Genomic DNA, 10,780 nt, shown 5'->3' with positions numbered 1-10,780 from the left:
GTGGCATTGCCGCCCATCACACCATGTCTGAAACTCCAGAGCAGAATGTTGTGGCTAAAAGATGCAATCGCACCCTTATAAATGTTGAGGGTTAAATATTGCATATTATACCCCATTTATTACTTGGTTTTATGAACATGATACTGCTTAATGTCCTATTTTAATCATGTTTATGTTGCAAGGTGAATTTAAGAGCTTGGATTGAAAAGGATGCTAAAAACATGGATTTAACACTCAAGAATCACCAAAGCCAAAGATGGATCTTATGAGACCAAGAATGAAGAATTCACATGCCAAAGATCTAAGAAAACTAAGTGAAGAATGAAGAGTATTGAAGACTTGAAGTGAAGAAAAAGAACCCTAATAATTTGCCTCATTTGACTAGTTTAAGCCCTCCTTCGACCAGTCGAAGGCTCCTGCTCGACTAGTTGAAGATTCCTCGACTTGAACTCCAGTGACAAAATCCTTTAAATTCCCACCATCCTCAACTAGTCGAAGCAGACCCTCGACCAGTCGAAGGTGACCCTTGACCAGTCGAAGGTGACGCAGACAGCACACGAACTACGTAAATTTGAGGCGATTTTCAGAGTTTTTCCAACTCAGTGCGAAAGTTAAAGTTACAAAACTATAAATATGAGTCCCTAGGATATTCGTAGGCATCTTCTAGGGTTTAAGGAGTGGAGCAAAAGGGTAGAGCCGCTATCTGGGAGTTTTTTTCTTCTTCCTTAGTTGATCTTTTTGCTTTTCTTAAGAGATTTTAGTTCAATCATGTCTATGGTTGGCTAAACCTCTTAGCTAGGGTTAAGAGGTGAAGCTTCTAGCGTGATTGGGATGTTGTTTTATTTTGATTCATGTTTTGGTGAACTCTCTTGGTTTCTAGTTTGATTATAAGGAATATTTTTAGTTTTTAATGGTTTGTTGTGACAAATTACAATAGATCTGCGATAGCTTTGAATATCTTCTTTTTCTAATTTGAGATTGAGAAGTTAGTAGGTCTCGTTGTTCACCATCGTCCCTTGGGCATGGTAGGATGATGATCTTCATAATTCTCTTATGATTGGTTGTGGGATTGATAAATCCTGTTGTTTACCTTGTCTCCTAGGCACAGTTAGGTTATGGAATTACTTCCAAATCCTCACAACTCTCATCCATTGATGATTAGATTCATGAGAAGTTTAGAGATATGACAAATCTCTTCTCACCAATTGGATAAGATAGGACTCTAATTCTAGTTGTGTCCTTGAATCAAGCAAGGTAGCATCCCGAGAACCTACAAGTGGATCCTTGGAAACCCTAATTACCACTTTTGAATTTGTTAGTTTTAATCACTTTAATCACAATTAATTTCTATACTTTAAGATTTAGGTTTTCATCTTTTTCTAATTCTAGTTCTAGTTACATTCAGAAGACACACAAGTTCAATCCCCGTGGATTCGACCTCGGTCTCACCGAGATTATTACTGTATCGCGACCCTACACTCGGGGTCGTGAACAATGGACATGGTGCGTAGCATGATAAGCAATTTGATATTGCCATAATTTCTGTAGTGATACGATCAAAATTGCAGTTCATATCCATAATAAGGTCTCTAACAAGTTTGTAAGTAAAACCCATTTTGATTTATTGAATGAAAGAAAACCAAGTCTTCGATATCTACATGTTTGGGGGTGTCTTACTAAGTTCAAAGTTTATAACCCATATGAAAGAAAGCTCGATCTTAGAACCATAAGTTGTTTCTTTATATGATACCCAGAAAGGTCAAAAGGTTATCAATTATACTATCCTTCCCACTCCATCAGGATTATTGAGACCGCGAATGCCATATTCATTGAGGACACTGAAAATAGTGGGAGCACGAACATTAGGGATTTTGTGTTCGAGGAAGAAATGATTGTAACTCCCATCACAATTATTCCAGATCACATGGGTATAAATCTTATAGTTGAGCTTGTACTCACTGCAGATTACTACGATGAACCTATTATATAACCCATTGATGAAGTAAATCAAAATCACACTCAAAACGGTGAGCCATTGGGAAGATCTGAAAGAGAGAGGAGGCATGTAAATCAAGACGATTACATCGTATATCTTCTGGAGCACGAGTTGGACATAAGGGTGGAAAAGGATATTGAATCATTTACATAAGTCAAACTGAGTGCTAAACCTTCTCATTGGATTGATGTCATAAAGGATGAATTGAAATCCATGAAGGATAAAAAATATGAGATCTTATTAAGTTACCCTAAGGAATAAAGTAGATAGGTTGTAAATAGGTATTTAAAACCAAACGAGACTCCAAAGGTAATGTCGAAGGATATAAATTCAGATTTGTTGCTAATGATTTTAACCAAGGTGAAGGTATTGATTTTAAGGAGACTTTCTCACCAGTATCAAAGAAAGAATCATTCGAGATTATAATGAATCTTGTGGCTCATATGGATTTGGAGTTACATTGGATGGATGTAAAGACTACGTTTCTCAATGGAGATCTAAATAAGAACGTATATATGTTGAAATCTGAAGGTTTTGCAGCTAATGACTTAGAACATATGGTTTGTAAACTAAAAAAAACCCATCTATGCGTTGAAACATGCATCACAACAATGGTACTTGAAATTTCATGAAGTAATTTCCTCATATTGTTTTGTAGAAAACACTATAAATGAATGTATCTACATTAAAATTAGTGGGAGTAAGTTTGTCATATTAGTTTTGTATGTTGATGACATTTTATTGGCTAGCAGTGACGCAGGAATGTTGAGCAATACTAAGAAATTTCTATATTAAAGGTTTGAGATAAATGATCTTAGTGATGTGTCTTATGTGATTGGCATAGAAACACTCTATGACAGATCATAAGGATTGCTTAGCCTATCACAAAGGGCTTATATTGATAGGGTACTTGAAAGGTATGACATACAAAACTATGCTTTGATACCAACTTCTGTCATGCCCCAAACTCAGAAACCGGGCTCACAAAATTTTCGATCACCGAATCCGGTGCCGATAGCCTCCATAGAACCCCATTCTCGGCTCCCAGCACCCATTTACCAGGTTCCGATCCTGGGATCTTACAAGGAGGATTTTCAGCATCAATTTGATTCTTAATGAGAATAACTATAAGCATAACCCACGAACAATAACCACAAGAACACCATCACAAAATCCTCTATGATAAAAAACTTTAAGGTACAATGCGTATAAAGGAAAATACAAGACAATAAAGCTAAAAATCTGGAAGCTCTGCAGCACGCTCCTGCTCCTGAACTGCTACTGCTTAGTGTCACCTGCATGCAACAGTCGTGGATAAGCTTATAGAAAGCTTAGAGGGTGGTGAAAGTGTGTGCATATGGTAGAAATGCAAGTTTGTAATATCAGAGTAATGCGGAAACACTGGTAAGTCCATGAATGTCATCAACTGTACCAAGGCTATGCGATGCAAGGCATGAGTGCTATCTGCCATATCAAGACCATGTGATGTAAGGAGTGAATGATGTTGGCCATACCAAGGCCATGCGATGCAAGATGTAACTCAAGCACACCAGTCCTCACCGAATCCATATGTCAATGCAGCTCATCGCCAAAACATCAAATAATAGTATAGTTCTCACTTTGGATAATCACCGAGGTCTAGTACACTCTACGCTAGCTTGCCGCCCCTATCCGAGTGCACAAATGGATGAGTAAAAGAGACCTCACTATCCGCCTACCAATATTAGGCCCGACTCGTCGATAGCAGACCTATTCCTCAAGCTAGTCAAACTCAACCTAGAAATTGCCCCTTTACTCAGGCGGGTAAGGTCACACCCTTTTCTAACCAACCACGACACAGTGGGAGATGCGGCCTATTGGTATACGACCCTCATGCGCTATGTATTCACTCGGTCTCGATGTTGGAGTCATCCTCTGGTACCATCGGGTTTAAGGATTTTCACCCAGGGACATCTATGGTGCCTCGATGCTAGAAACAGTATTTTCGGTATCCAATCCGGCCATCCATGATGTGCCTGTGGAGGCTACAACCTTGATGTCACTAGGGCATACAGTAATCACAATCACACAAATGCAAAGTGCATGTATCACACAACCCAATCATGCATCAATCCTGTGCATATCGTGCGCTCATGTGGGATAACTCCGCCCATCAGGGAGTCCCATAAACCACCTGCACTATGGCATATGAAATGACTAATCACATCTCATAACAAACATACAGATGATGCGTATGGGCATGTATCATGATGCTATGCTGTCACAATCTCATAATCGGCAACGGTAGCCGGTATCGGCAGTCGGCACCGATAATTGGCATCGATAATCAACCTTGACACAAAGTAGGGTCCATAGATAGACGACCGATAATGGATCAACTGAAATCAATGGGGCCCAAGCATTTGGGTTAACCCACTAGAGAATGATGAAAATGGGCCTAACAAGGTCTTGTGGGAAGGTCACAATGTGGACGTTCAACCATCATTGCCCATCAATGTGGTCATTTAACCAACATTGCTCCCAAGGAATGACGCTCATATGGTTAATCGTATAATGGGTCCATGGTCTCATACAATGGTCTAATACACATCATCATGAGCCTCGCTTACGGGGCATATACGCATCACATTGGGCCTCACTCATGGGCCAGTATATATATATATATATATCATATCGAGCCGTATCAAATGGGCCGAATCAATGGGTCGAATCGATGGGCGAATCAAATGGGCCGAGTCAAATGGGCCGAATCAATGGGTCGAATCAATGGGCCAAATCAAATGAGCTGGTACAAATGGGCTGAATCAATTGGGCCGAATCAAATGGGCCGGTACAAATGGGCCGAAACTAACCACACCATTCATCCATTTAAAGAGATATTTTAAAGCATTTTCCAAATAAATGAATCATGTCAAAAGACCATCTGGACCATACCAAAAACCACAATGGTGATAAGGATTTCCACTGTTAAAAATTTAGAAGGGGGCCACCATAACGTTTATTTTCCATCCAGACTGTTCATAAGGTCACAAGGACCAGAACAGGGAGGGAAAAATAAATATTATATTGATTCAAAACTTCTGTAACCCAAAGGGGTTTCAATGGTAGACGTTTAACAGCACTGTTTTCTACAGTGTGGTCCACTTGATAACTGGATCTGTCTTATTTTCAGTCTCAAGCTTTGAGATAAACTAGCTAAATGGATGGACGGCTGGATGCAGCCCATCCATCAGTGGTGGCCCCTGATGCCATCGTCCAGATGGACGGATGGATAAAACGTATACATCTATGGTGGGTCCCACCCGTCCAACGTACTAGATGGTGTGGTAAAACCCACGCATCATGGTGGCCCCACGTCCACACATAGATGAACAGTAGGGATACAACACAACATCATGGTGGGGCTGTGCTGCACCCAGCACGTCACCAAGCTGGGCCCCACGTCCACACACAGATGGACGGTCGGGATACAACATATGCATCATGGTGGCTGCACAAAGCTCCTGCCCATCCTAGCAAGATGGGTGGATGGTTTGGATATTAGGCCAGCTACACCATCCAGCAACTGGACGGTGTAGATAATACCATACGTCATGGTGTGGTCCACGTAGTGGCCCACCTATGGCATATATAATATAATATAATATAATATATATATATATATATATATCATATCATATAATATAATATAATATATTATATTATAATATAACATGACTTATATATATAAAAAAACAAAAGCCACCGTCTAGAGAGTCTGATGATCTGGACAGTGTAGATCTGAGGCATATATCGTGCTGTGTCCATACGTCTGGCCCACCTCTCATACATATATGCTAATATATATTATATTAATATATATTACACTATTTTTTAAAAAAAACAACATAGTCCAGCATCCTGGATGGACTGCATGGATGAAATACAAGTCATGGTGGTCCCATGATCTGAACGGTGTGCGTTCCACACATCCCATCGAGGTAGATCTCACCGTCCAACATTCTGGACGGTGCAGATACAACAGATATATCAGGGTGGCCCCACAAAACTTACTAACGTCCATAGCAGCACCTTGCTGCGTGGGATACTCCATCCCATTTGCTTCCATCCCACCATCCACAAATGGACGGTGAGGATAAAATACATATATCCAGGTGGGTCCACGTCAGTGTGGCCCACCAGAGTTTTGGATCTGTTGATTTTTATATAGATTCCCTTCATCCAATGTCCTAGATGAACAATGTGGATGGAACACGAATCAGGGCGCCACCGTCAAAACATCTAGACAGTTGGATGACATGGATGGAAAGCATACATCAGGTGGGCCCATGGCTTATATGGCATGGATCAAGTGGGCCACACCTATCATTAGAGAGAGAGAGAGATCGTGATGAAGAGGAGGGACCCCGCCACTATGGGCCCTCCATTTCTTACATTGTATACTTCAAACAGGTCCCACTACATGTGGTCCCAAAAAATAAAATTTAATGGTGGATCACCCACTTATTGCACTCCTCCTTTAGCTCCTTGGACTCGTATGCTTCGTGCCTTCAATTTTAATGGAGGTTGATGAAAGATGAATGGTTGAGTGAGAGATGAGAGGGTGGGAAAGTGGGCCACACTTGTTGTTTTGAGAGAGCTTGGGGAGTTGGATGTTGGAGGCTCTCTTGGGAGTTTGGGAGGTTGTTTAGAGAATGAGAGAGAGAGAGACAGGTGATGGATTGATAAGAGATAGAGTAATGGGTAATGGGTGTTGTAAGAAAGGGATAGGTGGAGAGAGAGAGAGAGAGTTGACTTTGGGAATGGAAGGGAGATGAGTTGCATGTACTTGACTTGTACTTGTGGTATGGTGTATACTTGATTGATTGATTGATGGGATAGGTCGTAGAGATTCTCTCGGAATTCGCACGCGCGATGTTTCTTCATAATGAACACGGGCCCACATCTTCTGGCCTAGGTATCGGGTCGGTGCACGAGTTGCGACGTTGGAACTACGGCGACGGTGCGGTCGCAGAGGGTACAAGTTTCGAGTTGAGTCAACTCTGATATGCAGGACTGGACTTAGGATCGCACACAAGCGTCGGATATAGGTCAAGGGTTGCTAGAATTCGACAGGGAGGACCACGTAAGCTTACGAAATGGTACAGACTATGATACGGGCCTTACACAATCGCTCATTGTAAAGGGTGATAAATTCAGCTAATTTCAGTATCCTAAGAATGATTTGAAAGAACTGAATGAATGATTTTCCTTATGCGTTAGTAGTATGGAGCATCATATATGCTCAAGTCTGCACATAATCGGATATTACCTTTGCAGTTAGAATGTTGGATAAGTATTTATTTAATTAAGGAATGCATCGTTGGATAGTTGCAAAGAAGGTGTTGCGTTACCTACAAAGAACATAAGACTTCGAACTCACATATAAAAGGTTTGATCATTTAGAATTGGTTGGATACTCAGACACAGATTATGTTGGTTGCGTCGATACAAAGAAGTCCTACTTAGGCTACATCTTCATAATGGTTAGTGGGTCTGTGTCTTGGAAAAGCATGAAACAGTCAACCACATCCTCATCCACCATGGAAGCTGAGTTCATTGATTGTCATGAAGCATCAAATCAGGCATTGTGGTTATAACCTTTCTTCTCAGGTTTGTAGGTATTGTAGCATATCCTGAAACCATTGAGACTCTTTTGCGATAATTTAGCTGTGATTTTCTTCTCTAGTAACAACAAGCATTCATCAAGGTTGAAGCATATTGACATCAAGTATCTTGTTGTAAAGGAAAGCGTTTAGAATCATCTAATGTATGCGGAGTTCATCGGCACTAAGCAAATAATTGTGGATCCGCTCACTAAAGGGCTACTTATCACACTATTTCAAGATCATGTAACATTTATGGGAGTCATTAATCTCATAAATATATTTAATTAGTGGGAGTTGTGCACATTTGATTTTCATAGACATTAAAGCGATCTCATTGATAAATTTTTGATAATTTTGATATAAAGTTAATTTATGCTTCTCTCTATATATGCACAATTTGTTTTAAGCAGAACTAAAGTCGTGTCTTATTGGAGACATTTGAAAGCTCCACGACCTCTTAAGGATCGACATATATCATCACACTATGTGTGTAATCCTTATACCATACTTACTCGTTCTTGATCTATGTCATTAAGACTGGTAGTATTTGTGATTGCACTTAATCTTACTTTCCCAGGATTAAATGTTGTGATGGCTATCTCAATCCGATACTAGCAGTCTTGATGGACCAGATTGTAATAACGTTTCCTGTATTATCCAACAATTATATTGGTTAACCATTTGGATATATTTTTAAAATTAAAACATATTTTCAAAATATTTTTAAAGATTAAATCATTGACATTGATTAATGTGGCCCAAGTGGGAGAATGTAAGAATTCTATAAGGTGGGACTTATTGATGAACAGTTTGGATTGCCCTAAGGGTTAGATAGTATGATTGGGAGTACCAGTGGACCCCACTCAATTGTAATTCATCTAAAATCATGTAAGGGGTGGTGTGCTACAATGTGTCACACACATAATGATCTAATGCGACTAAGATTACCAAATTCATATAGAGCCTTAGGTAGAGGAGTTTCAATGGGTTTCAAATTCCTCAACCTTCTAAACTATATAAACAGGGCAGGGTCCCCATGCCTACATACGACATAAGCTATTTCCCACATGGTGCTTCTCTAAGGGTGTAAGGTGAGGAAGGTTCCAGCCATCTCCTACGGCTATGGCTTCTCAATCAGGCATGCCTTTTAAAGAGTTTATTTAATCTCCATATTTAATGCATAGCATGGTCTTTTGCAATCCCGATTATAGCTTGCATTATGGCCTCGTGCTCATCTAGTTTATAAGGGTATATCTTTGTTAATGGCTAGACAAACTTCAAACAATTACTCATATGGTTTAGTTCTCTTTTTGTTTATGAGGATTGAGAATATCCATTATGGACGATTGGATAGTATAGGGTCTGAATTTCTAAGACATGTTAGCTACTTTTGGTTACGTGTTACACTAAAGTGACATTATGAAAAGGCGAGCTTAAAAAGTCCTAGAGAGGGGGGGGGGGGGGGGGGGGGGGGGGTTAATAGGACTATGCTAAATAAAAATTAAAGTGCTAAAATAATAAATAATCAGAAATCTCAATCGCACTAGTATTGAAAATTTGATTCAAAATAGTTCGTGGGACAACCTACACCCAAAACAAAGTTTAGGTAGGACAACCTTATTTCACGAACATTTGTAAGAATCAAGATCTCAAACCAAGCAATAGAAAATAAACCTATCTATTACAAACATTCACCACTTTTGCATAAAAGAAATTACAAACATTCTCCACAAATGTAAAAAGTAAATATTTACTACAACACTAAGAATTATAGTGGTTTGGTCTGTATTGTTAAGGGTCAAATATTGCATATTATCCCCCATTTATATCTTGGTTTTATGAATATGATGTTGATTAATGTCCTATTTTACTCATGTTTGTGTTTTAAGGTGAATTTGAGAGCTCGGATTGGAAAAGGTGTTAAAAGCATGGATTTAACGCTCAAAGATCACCAAGGCAAAGAATGGATCTTAGGAGACAAAGATTGAAGATTTCAAGGTCCCAAGATTCAAGAAAACTAAGTGGAGAAGGAACGAAGTCAAAAGAATAAGTGCAGAATTCACATTAACTGTGTCATCGATCACCGTTCGATGACATCGAATAAGGGTCCATGACATCGAATTTATGAAAGAAAATCGAGTTGGTTGCTGGACAAATTGAAGACATTTTTCGATGACTCGAGGACTTGTTCGATGACTCGAAGCCTTGCTCGATGACATCGAAGCCAGTTCGATGACATCGAATTTTCTATGGATTTTCGACAAAACTCGTTGGACTGTTTTGGACGTATTATCGATTCCTCGAACAATGCTTGATGATATCGAAGACACCTTCGATGACATTGACGGTAGGTCCTATGACATAGAAGATTACGCAGTTAGGTTGAAGTTACGTGGCGCGGAAAAAATGCGTATAAAAGTCACCTTCAATGACATCGAAGGCAGTTTGATGTCATTGAACCATATATGCAGAGTCGTGCAAAATTAAGCGGAGTGCGTAAATTTGAGGCAGTTTTTAGATTTTTTTCAAGTCAATGCGAAAGGAAGTGTTGCTCAACTATAAATAGGAGTCCCCAGGGCATCTATCTAGGGTTTAGAGGAGCGAAGCACAAGGGCGTAGAGCTGTCGCCAAGCATTTTTCTTCTTTCTTCCTTAGTTTTTCATGCTTTCTTTTAGGGGTTTAGCCAACCATAGAAATAATGTATAACAATTGTTCTCAAATATCCACACTTACTCCACTCTCAATAATCATTATCTACATGATATTGGCTTTCACTATAAACAAGGTTTTCCCAGGGTTACCTTAAAACCTAATACAGTTGTTATTTTAAAGGACTATTACAAATGAAAAAAAAACCCATCTCTGAAAATTTTCTGGCTATCTTAGATAACTAATAAATGAGATTTTTTGGCTATCTTAATAAAACTAAAATACGAAAGACAATATACTTATCTTCACGTTTGAAGATGTATCAGTTGATGTAGCCGTAGAATCGCTTCTCTTGTCGTAGATTGTTCAATGTTCAGTCACATAGACAAGGGTTCAAGGTTCTGAATTGATTTTAAATAAATTTAAACCAAAGGCTATTTGCTTGAATTCCTTAAGATGTCAAAGAAGAGTATCTATACTCTTTTAT

The sequence above is a fragment of the Magnolia sinica genome, chromosome 2, assembly GCF_029962835.1.
Source record: "Magnolia sinica isolate HGM2019 chromosome 2, MsV1, whole genome shotgun sequence".
In the NCBI taxonomy this organism is placed as follows: domain Eukaryota; kingdom Viridiplantae; phylum Streptophyta; class Magnoliopsida; order Magnoliales; family Magnoliaceae; genus Magnolia; species Magnolia sinica.
The sequence above is the reverse complement of the archived record's forward strand: the minus strand, read 5'-3'. Positions refer to the sequence as shown.